At 50.8% G+C, this 19,819-nt stretch overlaps 1 protein-coding gene across 1 annotated transcript in view; it reads left to right on the forward strand.

Moving 5' to 3' along the window:
• Positions 1-19,819, forward strand: part of GRIK3 (glutamate ionotropic receptor kainate type subunit 3) — a 250,880-nt gene that overhangs the window by 89,099 nt on the left and 141,962 nt on the right. The gene's annotated exons all lie outside the window — the stretch shown is intronic.

Consider the following 19,819-nt stretch of genomic DNA (forward strand, 5'->3'; position numbering starts at 1 on the left):
CTTGCAGGAACCAGAGTGAGATGCTTATTGGGGATTATCTATTTCATTAGCTTCCGACACCTCCTTTAAGGGCTCTGAGGCCAGGGCTGTGTCGGGGTTTGCCCAGTGCCAGCAGGGAGGTTCACAGTCTGCAGACTAGGAGCTCGGCAGATGTGTCTTGATGAATGGGTGAGTGGAAGGAAAAACGAGTGGAGTGAGCCCCATCTCTTCTTCCTTTCTCCTCCTCCTCCTCCTCCTCCTCCTCCAAGCTGTCCTGGGTCAGCCTGTAGAGCCCTTCAGAGGACAGTGTGGACACCTAATGGTTCACTGATGCTCCTGTCACCTTTCTCTACCTGGAGAGCTTCCCCTTGTCACCTGGCAAGGGAAAGCTCCCTTTGAAAGTTCCCTTCCTGGGGAGGCCTTCCCTGGTACCACAGGTAAGTTAGACCCCTCCTACCATTCTCTATCGTGGTACCTTGTCTTGTTCCTCCTAGCACTTATGCAGTTGAATGTCATTCATGTTTTAATTGTCTGTTTGTCCCACCAAACCATAAGCTCCGTGAGGACACAGATCATATCTGTTTATTCCCCACTGGTTACCCAGAGCCTTGTTGGCACACAGTAGATGCTCAATAAGTGCACACATGAATGAATGAGAGATTGTGTTATGTAATTTATTTTCCATCTCTGCAAGGGATCCATTTTAGAGATGAGAAAACTGAGGGCCAGAGAGGCTGAGAAGCTCACCAGTGGTCCAGAGCTCATGAGAGGTAGAGTAGGGATTCAAACGAATTTGTCCCATTCATTCATTCAGGGCCTGGCCTGTGCCGGGGACTGGGGCACAGAGGTGAATCATCAGACTTGCTGCTTGGGAGATGTCTCGGGCCAGCTGAGGGTCTGACCCAGATGATGGCCATTGGGAAGGACAGACAGCAGGAGGTTGTGGGGGCCCTGCAGAGACTTCCTGGAGGAGGTGTCTTTGAGTGGGGTTTTGAGGGATGTGTAGGCATCTGTCACTGCATGGTACATATTGCACAGCAAAAAGAGCACCAGACAGGGTCAGGAGGCCTAGGCTTCACTCATCTGCCATGCCTCCCACCTGTGACTTTGGGAAACTCACTTTCTGCCCCAAACTGTTTCCACATCTATAAAGCAAGGTGGTTGGTCCTGTCTGCCAGTGAAAGGCTCAAGTGGCTGATTGGCAGGACATTGGTTTTTCTTCACTCCTCCCCTTACACAGGTCCTGGAGGGAGGGGCTGTTTGGTGGTGAGAAGCATGGGGCAGCGGCTGGGCTCACTTCCTGCCCTCTGCCCCCTGCCTCCCGGCCCCTCCACTGCCCGCTCCTTCCTCCCTCCTGCTTCCCTTTTCCTAACCCCTCCTCTTCTTCCTCGTGCCCCTCCTCCTGTCCTCTCCTCCCTCCCCCCATCCTCCTTTTCCTCCCCTCTGGGCCTCCTCCCTTTCCTCTCCTTCTGCCCTGCCCTAGGGGGAGAGCACAAAGGGTAGTCATAGTTAATTTAGGCTCAAGTAGCTGGTCACCTGGAAACAAGGCCAGTCCCCCGGCACAGGGCCTCAGCCGTGGCCTCATTAATCTGCGCAAGACCAGCCTTGTCAGTGCTGATCTAAGTAGGGCAGAAGCCACGCTGCCGTGGAGAAGGGACCTGGCGCTCCGGCCGCTTGGCCCCCAGAGGTCACATGGCCAGCCCCAGGTGTGCAGTGGAGGAAGACAAAGAAGAAGCAAGGAGAAATGAAGACCCAGGGGTGTCTGCTGTCCCTTCCTCCTTGTGTCCTTGCTGCTAGCTTGAGGGCTCCTGGGCTTCTACCGTGCCTTCCTTGTATGTGTCCGTGACCACAGTCCACTCCTCCCCACCCTCCCCTCCTCCCCGAATGCAGGGCTATGTTGTCCCCCCTTCAGAGGGTGCTGCGGAGCTTGGGGTCCCCAGTTCCCACCTCTGCTCAAGTGCACGGACCCTCAGACAACTCCTGTGTCCAGCCTCGCAGCTGCGCGCCTCTGCCACCGGAGTGCTGGGTGACCCCAAGCAGCTTGGCTCCCTCCACAGAGCCACTTCCTCCCGCCTCTAGACCTTCTCCTCTGCAGGGTGCTACTCTGGGACATTTTCCCTGCAGGGCTGAGTATATTGCCTCTGTCCTGCCTTGGCTACTATGTTTAGAAGAACCTCTGACCCCAGCCTGCAGCGGAGGCTCTGCCATGCCCCACCTTAAGCTTCAACTGGCTTATTCACAGTAGCATCACAGGCCCCAGCATTCAGCATTCGGGGGAGGAGGAGAGTGGAGGTGGGAAGGAGTGTGTAATTGGTAGGTGAGAGTGCATGATCACTTGTGACATCAGCTTCCACAGATTGTGACCCCCAAAGCCCTAGTTCAGCTCTGCAGTGGGGGAAACAGCACGTTTTCATCCAGACAGCCCCTGAGGATAAACAGGCAAAGGTCGTGAAGGCTCTTGCCTTTCCCAAAGCCAACTGTGCAGCAGGCTGGAGGGTACCAGCTGGGCCACCACGTCCATCACACGTTCCTCTGCTCTGTGCAGCCCGCCAGCCACACAGCCTGCCTGGCACAGCCCAGCCCAGTCCAGCCCAGTCCAGAAGCAGATTGCTGAGTCTATTCTAGCTTTGCTTCTGAAAATCTGATCCATTCGGTGTGCAGGAAGATGGATGTAAACACTGGCCACAACCTGACTGTCCAACTGTTGGGATTTGTCAAGGGAATTATGAAGCATCTACATTTTTTATGGCAAAATATTTTATTGAATGGAAAAATGTTATTTTATACATGGAGAAATGACTTGAAAGGATCTGCACCACAATACAGACAGTGATTTTTCTGGATGGCGCAGTTATAAGTGCTATTAATTTTTTTCTATTATTCAGTGGATGTGTATTTTGTAAGGAGAGATGAGTATATTTCAGAGTCTGAGTTTGAATGCCAACTGATGTAGTCTCAGCTGTGCTGTCTTTGGCAAGCCAGCTCTCCTTTCAGAGTTCCAATTTCTACACCTCTAGGACTGGGTAATAAAAATCATTTCATATTAGCATTGTCCCGAGAAAGAAAATGAGATTGTGTGTGTGTGTGTGTGTACATACTGAAGCAGAAGCTGGTACATATTTAGAGCAACTCCAGTGTGATGGGCACATAGGTAGCCTGGATTCAAATCCTGACTCTGATACTTACCAGGTGTGTGAGTTTGGAAACGCTGCTTAACCACTCTGCACCAGTTTCTTGTCTGTAAAATGGGGTTGTTATAAGGGATAAACCATTAGTAGCACAGTCATGTCTGAATCTTTGTGACCCCATGGACTGTGGCCCGCCAGACTCCTCTGTCCATGGAGTTTTCCAGGCAAGAATACTGGAGTGGTTTGCGATTTCCTACTCTAGGAGATCTTCCCAACCCAGTGATCGAACCTATGTCTCCTCTGTCTCCTACATGCAGGCAGATTATTTACCATCTGAGTCACATAAAGGGATTAATAAATGAAAGCACTTAATATGGTGCTTGTATACAGCAGGTGCTCAGTAAAGGCTAGCTGTTATTCTGGTTCTTATCATTTTATTATTGAGTATGTATTCTTTTACTTTCTTTTCAGGCCATTAGGATTCAGAGGCTCGAGGAGCCATGGGGGTCACCTTTTTCAGAGAAAGTTCTTCCTACCAGTTTCAGAGTCAAGGAGACAGGGGTCCTCTGGGAACTTTAGTCAAGGGGCTGGAGGCCACCAGGAAAATTGGGGTTCTCTGTAATAGCTGGGGTCAGAGGTCAGATTGGGGTGGTAGGGTTCAGTCTGGGCTCAGGATCAGGACTAATTTGGGGCCCAGATCTGTCTCGTGCTCTCCAGTGGAACCAGACAGTCTGGGGTCTGATCCGTGCTGCTGGCTGGACATCCAGAAAGGACCTTGCCGTGGGTCCCAGCCTCACTCTTCGAGTGAATCCATCCTTTAACTTGTTTCAGCCTCCCCATAGGCCCCATGATACCTCCCTTCCCAGGCAGACTGAATCCCTCAGCAATGCCCTTGACCTGTCCTCCCCAGGAGCTGCCCACTGGATCCTGGCCTCTGAGCATCCTCCAGCTCGAGGAACAGCCAGCTCAGCTTGGGCGGAGGGGAGGAGCATACCCGCCCCCCCACCAACCCCATACCGGGGCCTCCAACCTCCGCTGTACTTTTAGAATCGTTCCTGCCTGTCCACCTGGTGGGCAGTGGGCTGGAGACAGGGAGGCTGGCCTCCCCTTTCCCCAGGCAATGACAAGTTGATGGAAGGCCCAGATGCTCCCTAGAGCCGAGCTGGGCTCCTGCGCTGGCCCTCGCTGGTGATGAGCAGGCACGGAGCTGTGTGCACAGATGGCCCTACATGCGCTCATAATTTGCCAGAATAAATAGTTATTATTAGTCTCCCCTGTGCTTTCCTTCTTCCCCTTCCTCTCCTGTTTACTGTTCGTCCCAGGCTGAGGAGGAAGCGCTTGAAGGCAGGGCCTGACTTATACTCTTCTTGTTGCCCCAGAGCCTGGTTCAGGATTGGCGCACAGTAGGTGTACTCTCAGCATGAAGCCAGGCACATAATTGCTCCTTCCTCATCCCTCCATCATAAGAGTTCTTCCAAACAAGATCTGTACACACTAGGGTTTCGGCCAACTCAGGTTGGCACATAGGAAATGCTTTCTTGGCCTGGAGCCTGGCATAGACTAGGGCCTCTCCCAGCATGAGACCTGGCTCATAGTAGAAATTCATCCAGCATGATATTGGACACACAGTAGGGCCTCAGCCAACCCAGAGTTTGGTTGGGAATAGGTAGGTTTCAGACAAATATTTACCAAATCAAGTTTTCATCCTCTCTGCTATGCTCAAGAAATACTTACTAAGTACTTAGTATGTGCCCAGTTTTGTACCAGGTATTGTGAGGATTGCTTCTTGGGAGAAAAGCTATGTCAAATCTGTGCTGGGCTAAGTTGCTTCAATCATGCCTGACTCTTTGTGACCCTATGGACTATAACCCAGGCTCATCTGTCCACGGGATTCTCCAGGCAAGAATACTGGAATGGGTGGCCAGGCCTTTCTCCAGGGGATCTTCCCAATTCCGGAATCAAACCCACATCTCTTATGTCTCCTGCATTGGCAGGTGGGTTCTTTACCACTAGCACCTCCTGGGTAGCCCTGTGACAAACCTAGACAGCGTATTAAAAAGCAGAGACATCAGACATCACTTTGCCAGCATATTAAAAAGCAGAGACATCAGACATCACTTTGCCGACAAAGGTCCGTACAGTCAAAGCTGTGGTTTTTCCAGTAGTCATGTAGGTATGTGAGAGGTAGACCATAAAGAAAGCTGAGAGGCAAAGAATTGATGCTTTCAAACTGTGGTGTTGGGGAAGACTCTTGAGAGTCTCCTGGACAGCGAGGAGCTCAAACCAGTCAATTCTGAAGGAAATCAACCCTGAATATTCCTTGGAAGGACTGATGCTGACACTCCAAAACTTTGGCCACCTGATGTGCAGAGCCGACTCATTGGAAAAGACCCTGATTCTGGGAAAGATTGAGGGCAGGAGAAGGGAGTGACAGAGGATAAGATGGTTGGATGGCATCGCTGACTCAATGGATATGAGTTTGAGCAAACTCTGGGAGATGGTGAAGGATGGGGAAGCCGGGCCTGCTGCAGTCCACTGGGTCGCAAAGAATCAGACACAACTTAGCGACAGAACAGTGACAGCAAATTATGAGGGGAGCAGGGTAGGTAAGACAGGGACAATTCATTCTTTTTTAAGGAACCTACAGCCGAACGATGAAGCACTAGCCCTATACAAAAACCCCATCACGAGGTGGACTGAGTTGGGTGTAAGAAGGGGGAGCTGCCTGGAGGAGGAGGTGCTGGAGATGGGTCACATTTCCTATGTCCTCTAAAGAGCAGAGGTGAGTGATAGAGTGGGTGGGGCCTGTTAGAAGAGCTGTTAACTGTCACAGCTGTAGGTTGGCAGGGTGGTCATTCATTTATTCAACAAGTGTCAAGTGCCAGTGATATGCTGGCACTGCTCTGAGCCCTGATGGCATGGCTCAGAATAAAAGCCTCCCTGCCTGCGTGGGGAAGGCGGATCGAAAATCCGGTGTATTAGATGTCAGCTGGTGATCGTGCTTTGAGGAAACATAAAGGAGGGAAAGGGGACGGAAGACGGGAGGGGGTGAGCTCTTTTGCAAGGTTTGACACGATGTGATATGATGACACTTGTGCTGGAAGCTATCCAGTGAGGGACAGAGCGTGTGGGTTAACAGGGGGAGAGCCTGGCAGACATCGGGAAGGGGTGTCGGGGGGAGGCTGCTGATTAAGAAGGGCCTTGAACACCAGGGTGAAGAATCTGGACCTGATTTTGTCATGGCAGCCAGCCTTTGAAGGCCTTTGAGCAGAGGAAGGATGTGATCAGAGTCTTAGGAAGAAGAACTGGCAGAACTGGAGGCTGAGGCCAGGCATGGGGTGCGTGGCCACGGTCTAGGTGGGAGATGACAGGCTAGGTGGTGATGGGGAAGGGGAGGGGCAGATGCCATAGGTTTTTAATGATGGGATTGGTTGTGTGAGATCAAGGGAAGGAGATGACAGGCCAGGTGGTGATGGGGAAGGGGAGGGGCAGATGCCATAGGTTTTAATGGTGGGATTGGTTGTGTGAGATCAAGGGAAGGGGGAAAACAAGAAGGCAGTGAGAGTGAACTCTCGCTGTGGACCCCTCCAGAGCCTCCCCTACAGCCTAGAAACTCCACAGTCTAGGTCCCCTTGCCTCGCCTCCTCTTCTTTCATCTCCCTGCGTCGTTCTCTCTGTCCTTCACACCCCTTCTGAGCCAACCTCTTTGGAGAAATATTAAAAATCAAATTGTCAAGGTCTTCGTGGGGATCCTGGTGGCCTGATGGGGAATGACCACATCTGAAGTAGTTAAGGGCTCTGTTTTTTGTGTCGGACAATAAAGGGTTTGCATCCCAGCTCTGCTGTTGACAAGCCACACGATGGTGGTTGAGTTAATATCACTGAACCACTGATTCCTCAGCTGTAAGATGAAAAAGATGCCAGTGCTAGCCCAGAGCCCGGCACAAAATCTGAGTTCCGCAAGTGTGGCTGTTGCTCTTATTGCTGTTATTTATTAACCAAATGGGAGGCTGTTAACATAGGTGGATCCTTCAGACACTACAACCACCTTCAGGGAGGTATGACTGATTCGGAATCAGGCTGGTCTGCCCAGGTTGCTCCTGATGCTGGGCACACCCAAGTTTCCAAAGTCCCCACTCCAGGCAGGCTGCCTGGAAGCCACTCAGGATGGCCTTTCTGCAGCCCCCAGCAGGCACCCGACCATCAGTCTCCCTGTAGAAGGCCCGGAGGACACTGCAGACCCTTTGATGCCCACTGGAGCTGCAAACTCTGGGTTGCCCCAAGGCTTGGACCTCAGCCTGTGCTGTGATGCCCCTGGGACCTGTGTTCCCTCAGTTCTCCTAGGGTTTGGCCCTGCCTCCCAGCCTGACATCTCAGCTGTCAGGGCTTCCATGGAGGCTCTGGCTGCAGAACTCACTTCTGGTCTGGCCTGGGCTGGGCCCCAGGGCCAAAGCTTTACTGGTGGAACTTTCGGCATCTGTTCTATCCACTGACCACAGGCCCATGAATCCCTGGCTGTTTACCTTTACCCCTAGGCTGGAACTTCCTGGGGGCCAGGAATTTGTCACCCTGAACAAACCAGGATACCCCAGATGGTAAGACTCTTTGGGGCACAACAAATGTTCACAAAGACCCAAGGGAATGAGAGAAGCATCCCCATCAGGCATGGGCTGGTAAGAGCAGAACATCCAGTACTTCCAAGCATCAGCTGTGTGACCTTGGGCAAGTCACATAACCTCCCTGAACTTCTTTTTCTTTATCTCTGAAGTTAAGACAAGTAATTCCATCCTTTCAGGGCCAGTGTACTGATTAAATGAGATTATAAACAGCAAAAGCACATTATGTACTGGGGAATATTGGTTGTGGATCAATACCTGAGTCAGTAGACTCAAGCCCTGCCTCTGACTTGATGGACAACTTTGAACCATCGATACACTCTCTCTCGGGTCCCCAGTGTCCTCCTATCTGTTGTGTGAAGGATCCGTTTAAATGATGTTGCAGGATGAGTCTTAATCATGTCACAAGTCCCTGCCAGTTCTGAAAGTCGGTGATAGACTCCTGGACATTTCCGTCCCCAGTGAAAACCCCGAGGCCTGGGAGCCCCTCCCTGCCCAGACCTGGTCCTCAAGACTGGTTCAGGCCCCTCTCTAGCTGCCCGGTCTCATCCACTCCCCCACTAGTCTCTCTCCATGCCTCTGCCCCTTTCCCCCTAAACGGATGTGTTGTCCAGAAAACTAATTGCTGTGACTCCAGTGTTTATTTGGAGACAATACAAGCCAATTGAAACTGCCGCATCAGGAGAAATATGTTCCACTTAGATCTTTAAATTAGCTCGGCACCGGCCTTTGATGAGGACGGCCTGGGAGAGGCATCTGCCCTCGTGCTCTGCTGATCATTGGCCACTGCAGGCCATTTGCTTAATGAACAGTGTGGCCAGCGGCCAGGGGGCAGGACCAGCTGGGCACACCTGCTGCCCATGGGCTGCATTGGCTGGAGTGGCCTCGCTGTGCCCTTGCCTTGGACTTCTGCTCAGCATCCTGCCCTTCTGATCGAGGAGGACACTGAAGTCAGCTCAGTCAGTGCTAATGGCCTTGATATAAAGATGGTCCCATTACTGGGTGCTTCCTGCATCCCCTGCCACGCAGGCTGAGCTCTCTGCAGACATTACCTCGTTAAAGATTAGAGCAGTCTATAGAGGTTGGGGCTGTTGTTCACCCATTTTGCAGATGTGGAGACTGATTTAGAAGTGCATGGCAGTCACGGGGAAAGGACAGGAGGAACGGGACTGAAGTGGAGGATGAGGAACCATATACTTCCTGCCAGAAATGCAAGGTCACAAGGACCGTTCCCTTAATGTCTCCAAGGCCCCATCCTCTTCTCTTCCTGTGGCCTCGGTCCTGGGACCAGTTTCTGCTTCCCGACAGCATGCTCCGCTGCCTCGCCTCATCCCTGTCCTCTTCTGCCTTCCTCTTTTCTCCTTCCCACCTTCCATCCCTTCCCCTGCCCTGATATCCCGAAGTCCTCAATTTCCTGCTCCCTCACCCCAGATTCCTGTACTTGCAGACTATGGAAGGCAATGGAAGGCTGCAAACCTTTCAACCTGAAGGGCCTTCCAGCAAGATGCCCCTTTGCCATCTCCCATATCCATCTCCCGAGAACGACATTCTCAGATGCTGGGGATTCACCTTGCCTCCCAGCTGTTCTGTTTACTAGCAGCCCGCTAGCCCTGGGAGTTGCTCTTGTCCTTCCTCTCCTTGTTTCCTCCCGTGGTTATTCTCGGCCCTCCTCCTGGGGATGGGGGGAGATGTATACATCAGGGCAGCAGCCCTTCAAGGGGCCCCCTGGTCTGGGCCAGCTGTGCGCCTCCCTAGGGGAAGGGGGTGGGTTGTCAGCCCTGGGAGTCAGCCACGCAGTTCTGCGGATTCCTCTGATGCCTGTGTGAGATGCAGGTCCTGGGCTGGCCTATGGCCTGATGAGAAGGTGTTAAGGGGGCAGAGCTTTCAACTCTCCCAGAACTGCTGCACCTGGAGACCTAGCTCATGTCTTTGTCTGAGAGTCAAGCCTTCACCTGCAGCCACTACTTGGCAGGTACCTGTGAGTCCCTCCAGCAGGTTGGGGCCAACGCCTGAATCAGCCCAGCCCAGCTTTGCAGGGCTTCCTCCTAGACTGTGAGCTCCTCCAAGGCAGGGCACATGCCTCGTCTTTCTAAACCCCTTGACTGCTGTCCTCATGGTGTAGCAGTAGACCAAGAATGAATGAACGGGAGCTGACTATCATTCATTCAGCCACTATTCATTCATTTTCCTTTCTTCATTTGCTCATTTATTGTCTACTCTTGCCAGGAAGTTTCTGGTCTGGATTCTTAACATGTAATTACCTCCAGGGCCAGACTAGGGAAAGACTAATGAGGTGCCTCAGGCACAAAATTTAAGGAGACACTTACTCTCAGGGTCATGCGAGTACCTGATTAGCTCAGTTCCTGAAAATGACCTTGCTGGTAGGTATTGTAATTTCCATTTTAGAGATGAGGAAATGGAAGTCAGAGAAAGGCTAATTACTTCCGTGGTCACCTGGCTGGTAAATATTTGTTCCCAGGTCTGTGTGATTCTAATGCCTTTGTTTTTTCTTCTGAATGGCCCTCAGTTTCCTTGCCCTGCCTGACCTCTGGGGGGCGGGGGCAGCACTAGGGAGGAGGGCTGAGTTACAGCCCCTTCCCTCCCTGTTTTATGCTCACCTCCAGCCCGTCTTCTGAACAGACTGTCTGCCTGGAGTCTAGTCCCCGCTCCTCTGCTTAGGGGATGACAGTGACCTTGGGCAAGTTACTTAAACTCTCGGTGCTTCAGTGTCCTTCTCTGTAAAAAGGGACAAAATAGTAGAGCCTGTTTCATGGGTTTCAGTGAGGATGCAAATGAGTAGGGCTAAAGATATGCACAGCACTTAAGACGCTGCCTCCCACATAGCACACTCCATGGACATGCGAGCTGTTATTTTCAATAGCTGAGGAATCTATTATCACCTGGAAGTGGGTAGAGTCTGCAATGAGCCCCAAAGTGTCTGCAAACTGAGCCCTCGGGGTTCAGTCCCCATCTCCCCAGGGTCAGCAGCTCTCAGGGTGTCACCTCAACTCTCCTGGGATAACAGTGCCCAAGAGTCTTTGGGAGGTAGAGCCAGTTTGGTCCCTGACACCCCAGTTCCCCTTCAGCTCTGGGAGAGCAAGCAGCTTGCCAGGCTCCTTCCAGCTTGAGCTCTCCTGGAATTCACAGAAGGTTTGAAGAGAGAGAATTCACACTTCACTGAAAATGTGTTTCAAACAATTAGCAGGTCTTTACCAGAGGAGCCTTTGAAGTAGAAGCCCAGACCCATCTCTGTGAAGGATTTCCCCAGAATTGACAGGCTGGCAGACAGCACCACCAGCTCAGCCCTTCCCTGGGTGCCAGGAGCTCCTGCGAGTCCCTCTGTGTGGCAGCTCCAGTGTCCTCTGCAGCACAGAGGCTGCTGCTGCTATAGGTTGTACCACGGGGCTGGACTCCCACTCGTGTCCTGTGTTAAATCCATGGGATTTTTCCCTTCTCCAGATCTTCCAACGTATAGGCCAGGGCAACTGAAGCCTTTGACTGTGAACTCAGACCTCCTGCATCCTTAAACAATGCCTAAAACCATATGTAATTATCAGTTGAATAAATGTGTGCATTCCTCCAGTGATTGGCCCTGTGGCCTGGGGCCGCCCCCATCTCCCCATCTGCAAGCTAGAGACAGGTGGGTTGGGAAAGGAACGGGCTAACTGCCCTCTAGAACTCTCAGCTAAACCTCGGTGTCCTTGGAAGGGCCCTGGTGGCAGTGGAATGAAGGTTGGATCCTAATTCCGCTCCCTAAACTTTTAGCTGCATGAACTTGAGCAAGTCAGTGAATGCGTCTCAGTTTTCCCATCTATGGAAAGGGTAAAATAATCCCCTTTATTTTGTAGAGCCGTCTTGAAGATGAAGAAACACCTAGAAATTTCCTGGTACAATAAGTGCTCTGGATTTATTGAATACAGCTATGATTCTCATTGTGCCTTTTCTGACCTCTTCTTTCTGAGCCAAAGTGACCGGTTAGCTATGGTGGGAGGGACCCTTTATGCAGTATCCCTCCCCCACAAAACTGAGGGGAGGAAGGGCAGAACGAGCCAGCATAATGGGAGCTGAAAGGGCCTGTCCGCATTCTCATGGCCCACGAAGATGCCCACCTCCTCCCGCCACCCCCCCACCACCCCCCAAGCCTGGGTCTCTAGACTGCTGTTTGATTCCCTCTCCCTGACAGTCCATCCATCATCATAATTGCTTCTCCTGAAAAATGAATTTGTAGTTGATTTCTTCAAAAGAGGGAATCAGCCAACAGATAAAAAGCTTGTTTTATTTAATTTGCATGAAGAGGCTGCCTGCTGCTGCCCAGCTGTGCCAACGGGGCTTGTGGGGAGGGTGCCCGGCAGCGTGCAGTGGGTGTGCACAGGTAGGTATGGCCGTTCCCTGGCTCGGAGCCTGCCTCCCATGTTGTTGGGATCCTGGCCCCAGAGATCAGATCCTTGGTGGTCACTCTGAGCTGAAATCGCTCTATTTTAGTAGGTTCCTCGCCTGCCCCATATCTGTTGTTCAGGGGCAGGACAGGGCTTCTAGTCCAGGAGGCTGAAGGTCGTGAAGCTAGATACTCATGAGGGCAAAACTCAGGAGGTCAAGGGCTCTGAAAGGCCAGGGGCTTGGTACACAGGACAAACATCAGTAAGCTTTCTCAGGAGGAAGGAGTATTTACATAGCATGTGTGTTCAGATCAAACTGGGGGCCCCGGGCTCCCCTCTGAGATAGATTTCCTTTACAAGGGTGTTGTGTTTCCTCTCTAACTCAGCAAACACCCAGTGATTCTCCCTTGTGTCCAGGCATGGCTGATTCTCTCCAGAAGCTTCTCAGGTAGTGAATATGAGCTCCATGTTCAGGAGAAACCCTTGGCAGGGGGTGGAATTTAATGACTAAGGCAGAGCCACCAAGGGATAGAAGAGGGAGCAGGCAGGGAAGGCATCTGAAGAGATGTTTTCTCCTCTGCCAAAGCGCCTAAAGGGCGGAAAAGTGATCAGGGAGGTGGGCCCCGAGGTCTTCTGGGGCAGAATGTGGTAGGACCCCTCGTGTTGTTCCACATCTGGAGAAGATGTGAAACATCCATTCTGGCATCAGGATGCTCCAGGGATCCAGAGGCTTGGGGATCACAGATTGGGGATGGCGCAGAGCATATAACTTATCTAAACCTGGACACTTCTGCAAGTGGAGATGGGTTCTATTAACAAGCATTTACAACAAGGACAACAAGTGTAAACTAGAACTGTCCCCAGTGAAGCAGACATGTGATTACTCTAACCATGTGCTGAATGTGATGGGGACTTAGGCCAATAGGGCATCCTCCCAGGAGTTGCCAAAAAGAGCATCGTATATTTCTGGATAGAACCACAGCACATCCTTAGGGCCACAGACTGGAGGTAGAGAAGCAGTTGGGGTAGAGCAAGCAGGAGTTGAGTTTCATCTCCTGGGGCTGCTGATTAGAGCAAGTCACTTACTCTCCCTGGACGCCCGTCTCCTCTCCGTGAGATGCTGAGGATCTTTTATGTTGATTACATCCTGTAATTGTCTGTTCCTTCATTTGTTGACTTGCTTCTGTCCCCAACTACCAGGTAAGTCTCTGAGGACGGAGACCTTGTCTGTCTTATTCACTGCCACGTCCCCAACTTCTAGAATAAGTAGACACTCAGTAAGGGGGACACAGATTTAAGGAGCCTGTGAGGGGGTCTCGTCTGTACATTTTCAGGTTCAGGAAGATGACTGTGTCAGGGTGGTCCAGGACAACTTTGGTGAAGGCAGGTGGTAGACCAGTTGTCTTCTGGGAGCTCCTTCTTGGCCTCTGCTGCTATTTCCTTGTCCCCTTCTCTGATTCACATGGAATTTCTCTGCCCGTCTGTAATATTCTGTAATATCCTCTGTAATATTCCAGATACAGAACCTTGGTTATAATTATTAAGGCAGGTTTAGGGGTGGGACAGAGCAGAAGGGTCCCTGACTTAAAACTGTGTGAAGATGACCACAGGGTTATCAACAATGACTAAATACTACCAGCAAACTTAAACAGCATTGTGAACAGCCACTGTAACTCTCCCTGGTAGGCTTCTAATACTCATTTCTACTTCTTTCTCCTTGAAGGCTTGGTGAGAACCCCTGCCTGAGATCTGCAATTGTACCATCCGAATTGCTCCTCTACCGGAGTCAACCCCTGATCTCTTTGTTCTCTGAGTGGTTCTTGTCCCACGCGCTCCAAGCTGGGATGTGCAGCCTTGTGTCAACATGAACCTCTTAGTGTTTGCAGAACAGATTGGTCTTCCACTGGCAAAATGCACAAACCCAAGTGTGGGGTCGTTCTCTATTGTTCTGCTTGGGAGAGTTTCTTCCTTGGTGGCAATCTCCCAGGAGAAAGGCTGCTGTTCTGACCATGTCAATCCCCATTGGGTTGTGTTATTCCTCAGGCACTGGGCCTCTCCCACCGGCTCCCTCTCTGGCTGCACCATCAGCTTTGTGTGTCCGGCATCTGTGTGGCATGTGTTAGAGGGACATTAGGCCTTGATTACGAGTGGTGGGAACCTTGTATCAAGCAGGTGACGTATCAGTAGAGGCCTTTATTGGCTCATGCAGCCAAATGCAGGGAGGTAGGGGCAAGTCAGTCCCCCCACCTTCGTCTCTTTCCTTCTCTGTCTCTGCCTCCATCTCTCTGTCTCTATGTGTTTCTGTCTCTCCCTCTTTCTTTGTCTCTCTCTGTCTCTCTCTGTCTTCCTCTGTCTCTGTCTGTCTCCCTTTATCTCTGTCTCTCTTTTTATTATGATTTTATTTACTTATTTATTCATTTATTGGCTGCACTGGGTCTTCGTGGCTGGCGTGGGCTTTCTCTAGTTGTGGCCAGTGGGGGCTACTCTCTAGCTGCAATGCAAAGGCTTCTTGTTGCAGTGGCTTTTGTTGCAGAGCTTGGGTTCTAGAGCACAAGCTTCTCAGTAGTTGTGGTGCATGGGCTTGGTTGCTCTTTGGCATGTGAGATCTTCCTGGACCAGGAAGTGAACCCGTGTCTCCTACATTGGCAGGTGGATGCTTTACCACTGGGCCACCAGGGAGGCCCTCTCTCTGTCCTTGTCTCTCCCTCTCTCTTTGTCTCTCTCTGTGCCTCTCTCTCCGTCTCCTGTCTCTGTCTCTTCCTCTTTCTTTGTCTCTGTCTCCCTCCATCTCTGACTCTTCCTGTGAGTCAACTTCATTCTTTCTAGCTGGCGTCTCCAGGAGGCCCAAATCACAGCCTCGGGGAACTCCAGGTTTTCAGCTGTTATGGTCTTATGTGGAAAAAAAAAAGTCTCTTCTCTTCCATCTCCTGTTTGAAAGACACCAGGAAAGGACTCAGTTGATTCACCTTGGAGCCACTGACCCTACAACCAATGACTGTGGTCAGGGAGTTGACTCAAGAAAGAGGATAATAGCCCCCATCCAGAATGCTGGCCAAGAGTCAGGGGCAGGAGGCCGCTGCCTGAAGGAGGTGGCAGAGTGTGGGGGCGACACAGACGTTGCTACTGGGGGGATGGAGTGAACTGGGCAAAATCACTCCAGTTTATGACTGAGACATGAGGGGCGTTTCATCTCCTGGCCTCTCAGCAGGAAGAACGTGGAGAGTCAGTCCAGGCTGCAAACACATTTCTGCAGTGAACAGAAATGCAGGCACCACGGAGTTCCTGACTGACACCATCGATGCCCTCCCCAGCAGCAGCGAGGCGAGGCTTCACTGTTTAATCAAGGCAACCCCTGCTCCTTGGTTCGTGATTCAGCTCTGGGCTCCAGCGGGCCTGCCTGGAGCAGAAACACTCCAGCGCCTTTGAGGGAGAGGAAGTCAGGTCTGCACCCCCTTGTCTGGCCCAGAATGGGGGCTGTCTCCCCACCCACTCTCGGCCTAGGCTGGGTGAGAGCCAAACGCGGTGAACCCAGGAGGCACTGTCCATCACCCCTCGCTCATGCCCCACCCTCCAGACCCAGCCCTCCGTCTCTCTGCTGCTTTGACTGGGATTGCAGCCTGCCTTGAAATGGTGTGTGTTTTTCTCTCCTGCTAGTCCTTGAGCACCTAAAGGCCACGGACTAGGTCTTGTTTATTGGTTTGTCCTAACGTGACATAGGGCAGGGCACCCAACATATCCTTAAGGGGATGCTTGTTTAAAAGAAAGTGTACAGGCTCGGAAGGTGCGCGGGCAGATGGGGTTAGCAGAGGGCGAGGTGTCCAGTAGAGACCACTCCGTGCGGCCTGACTAGCATTTATCTGAGGGCCTTCCAGGCTGCCTGCACAGTGTGTTGCCCTCCAGCTGGGTTGGTTCATGACTGTAGTGGCCCTTAGACCGTTGTGAGTAGCTGTGGAACTTGACTGTTCATTATAAACCTGAAACGATCACAGTTGGAAAGCCTGTTTGTAAGAGCTAGTTTTCCCCTCCCTCCCTTCCTCTCTCTTTCTCTTCCTTCCTTGGAGCCTGACTCATCTCCTCAGCTGGATCGTCAATTCCACAAGGCAGGAGCTAGGCCTTAGCTGTGTCTGCTCCCCACCTCCACCCCGACTCCAATCACACGGGGATGTGAGGGGTTAGGCATGACTCTGGGGTCATTTTTCTCCACAAGATTTCCCTTTCGTTGAATCACAATGAACTCAGGCTGAGTTTATTTATCTAGGGGATCTGAGACAGTCATCCCATGATGAGGAATAGCACACAAAGCCTGATAACAGCTCCATCCTCCAGCATCAAATGTTGGACCTCAAAGTTGAGTCCAGTCCCATCTACGCCCCAGAGTGAAGTAGCAGCTCATCCTCCTCCTCCTAGACATTCCGCTGATCTCCGTAGATTTCTGGGAAACTGATTCACACTGGGCTGGTTGATCACTGAACGGGGTGTCGCTAAGGTACATCAGCCCATCCGGCACTGTGGTCCAAAGATGGGCTTCAGTATCCTCCTGGGACAGCTCATCCCACAGGGCTGGTCCATTGTTCCGGCTCGCCAAGATTCTTCTATCCTGATTCCCAGCCATCCCTCTGGCTTTGTGACATGTTTCTCATTTGATGACAAGTTGGGGGAAGAAACAGGAAGTCCATCTTGGTCTTTTGGCATAAGTTATATTTTCCAGTACAACCCTTCTAGGGAAGATACAGAAAGGGGAAAGAATGGAGGCGTCTGGGACAATGGGGCAGCTCCTGACTGGCCAAGCAGCGCCTCCTCTCCCGTGCCCTTCCTTGGTCAGAAGTCCAAGGCACCCCCAAACCCTAGGCCCCTTAGGTTCTAGCACCCAGTTTTGTGGATTCTGGCTTTTTCTCGTCCTCCAGGCCTGTACACCTCTCTCTTACAACCACTCAATATAGTGAGGAAGCAAGACTCTTTCACCCCAGGCTTCCTGGGGAAGGGTGTGTATCCAGCCTGTACAACCGCCCCTCCACTCCCCTCTCTGGGGCTTCCCTGTGTCTTCCCTGGCACGCAGCCCAGACAAATGTCCAGGAGGCCTCTCTGTCCACTGTGACCCAGAGCCCCTGCTCTCCTGTTTGCCAAGTCCCACGATGTCACTCTTTCCTTGGTCACCTGAACACCTTTCTGAATTTCATCTGCTCCCTGATCCTGGCCCCACAGGTTTTTCCTGCCCCAGCCATGGTGACTCTGTTTCAGTTTTTTAACAAACCAGGCTCTTCCCCGTCTCAGAGATTTCACAGTGCTGTTCCCTCTAATGCAAGGCTCTTGCAGCCATCCATTTTGGCTACCTTTTTTTTTTTTTTTTTAATTTAGCTGTGCTGGATCTTTAGTCATAGCATGCAGAATCTTCATTGCCACATGCAGGCTCTTACTTGTGCATTCGGGATCTACTTCCTCAACAGGGATAGTTACCTCCTGCATTGGTTACTGGCCCACCAGGGAAGTCCCTTGGTTAACTTATGTCTCAACTCAAACATCACATCTTCAGATAAGCCTTCTCCTCCCTGCCACTTTTTGTTCTTTTCCTTCAGAGAATTTGTAACAAATTGAAATTATACGTGAATGCTGCAAAAGTAACAGGTCTCCCCAGATCTCACTAGGTGACTCAGCCTCACCTGTGAGCCCCTCTCTAGTTTCCCTTTCCTGGTGTCTGTGCCTCCTTTTCTTCTCCTTATTTGGTCTCGATTTCCTACTGTATTTGGAGTAATTTTGCCTCTTGGTTCATAAATCCCTTCCTCCTCCCCACCAGCCAAACAAACGGTGTAAAAGAAGCAAGAGAGTATCTAATAAATGCATTTGTGTTGAATACATACATGAAGGTGTATTTGTTTGATGACGTCCTACTACTGTATTGCATGAAAGTTTCATGACACTTTCATGTCTTCAGGGACACCTCATCACCACTGTATACCCAGGCCTAACATGCTGCCTGGCACACAGTACAGGGGTTGATAAATATGGTCAGGATGAATGAATATCATATTTCTGTAATGAAACTCATACTGACCTCAATTTGAATGTTGAGAACCCCTGCATATCTAAATTTGGGTGAGTGCCTATATACCAATTAGAATGTTCCTGTGGTATAATAACAAAGATATATGTGGTCTTTGTCCCCAGTTCTTGACACAGAGCTCCAAAAAATCTTGGAATTTCCAGAGTGGTAAGGGTGTTGAGGGGCTTCCTTGGTGGCTCAGTGATAAAGAATCTGCCTGTAATACAGGAGACTGGGGTTCGATCTCTGTGTCAGGAAGATCCCCTGGAGGGCATGGCAACCCACTCCAGTACTCTTACCTGGAGAATGCCATGGACTGAGGAGCCTGGTGGGCTATGGTCCTTAGGGTCACAAAAAGTTGGACATGACTGAGCATACATGCATGCTAGGGTCATAGGAGCATCTTTCGTTCCAAAGAGGTAATTCTTGGGGGGCCCCTTGTAGCTTCAGGATGAGGGGTGATTGCCAGAAAGACCACCTTGATTAGAACCTTGATTAAAAGCTTGGAGCTTTCTGTCCCACCCCACCAACCTCCTCTGGGAAGGGAGAGGAGCTAGAGATTAAGCTAAATCACCAGCGGCCAATGAGTCAATCAACCATGCCTGCGTAATGAAACCTTTATAAAACCCCTGAACCATGAGGTCTAAAGAAATTCTGGGTTGGTTAATACAAGGAGGTACACTTTCTGAGTAGTATCCTTTGTAATAAACCAGTGACAGTAAGTCAAGAGTGTTCCTGAGTTCTGTAGCTGTTCTAGTAAGTCACTGACCTTAAGGAGGGGATCGTGGGAACCCCTGATGTATAAGCAGTGTGTCAGAAGTCCAGGCAGCCCAGGATTCGCAGCTGTCATCTGAAGTAAAGCTTGAAGTAGGGAGAGACTTGTGGGAACCCTTAACCTGTGGGGTCTGCACTAATTCCGGGTACTCAGTGTCAGAATTGTATTGAATTGTTGGACACCCAGTGGGTATGGGAGAATCAGAGAATTGGTTAGGTAGAAGAAAAAACCTTCAGAGTCACCATAGCCAGCAGACATTTCTAGTCTTCTAAACCTCCTGGGACAGGCATTAGCATCCAGAACTCCCAACCACGTTTGGTTTACACTCATCCCATTTAGGTAGGGGCTCCTCTGAATCTGGAATAACGGGAAAAACCATCTCCTCTCCTCCTCCCCTCCCCTATGGTCTCTTCCCCGCCCTGCCCCCATTCCAAGTAAAGATAAAGAGAATGACTGAACAAGCATGAAAGATATGGAAACTTCCCCCCTGAATGATCCTGCTAATGGTAAATTGATGGGATTGAATACATTCGAGTCGGAAATGATCCAAATATATGCTAATGAAGCTGAATATGCATTATTTAGACTAAAACAAACTAACTGCGAGTCAGGAAATAAAGTAGGTGAATTATTAGTTTGGCAACTCAAAGAATCGGAAAACTCAAGCACCATTCCAGAGACAGGCAGAGGCAGGCAGGAAAATGTGGTTAATGAATTCTAAACCAATTAGCCGCAAATTGATGGCACACTCAAAGAAGCCACCCCCGACTCAACTCCCTCAGATTACTTTCTGAAAATTCAAAAAGGAAACGCTGTTGCCATGCACTTTCCTTGTTTCACCTTCCTACATGTGCTCCCCTGGAAACTTGAGTGAAACCAAAAAAAGAAGAAAGGTAGGAAACTACAAA

Source organism: Bos javanicus, chromosome 3, assembly GCF_032452875.1.
Source record: "Bos javanicus breed banteng chromosome 3, ARS-OSU_banteng_1.0, whole genome shotgun sequence".
Taxonomy (NCBI): Eukaryota; Metazoa; Chordata; class Mammalia; order Artiodactyla; family Bovidae; genus Bos; species Bos javanicus.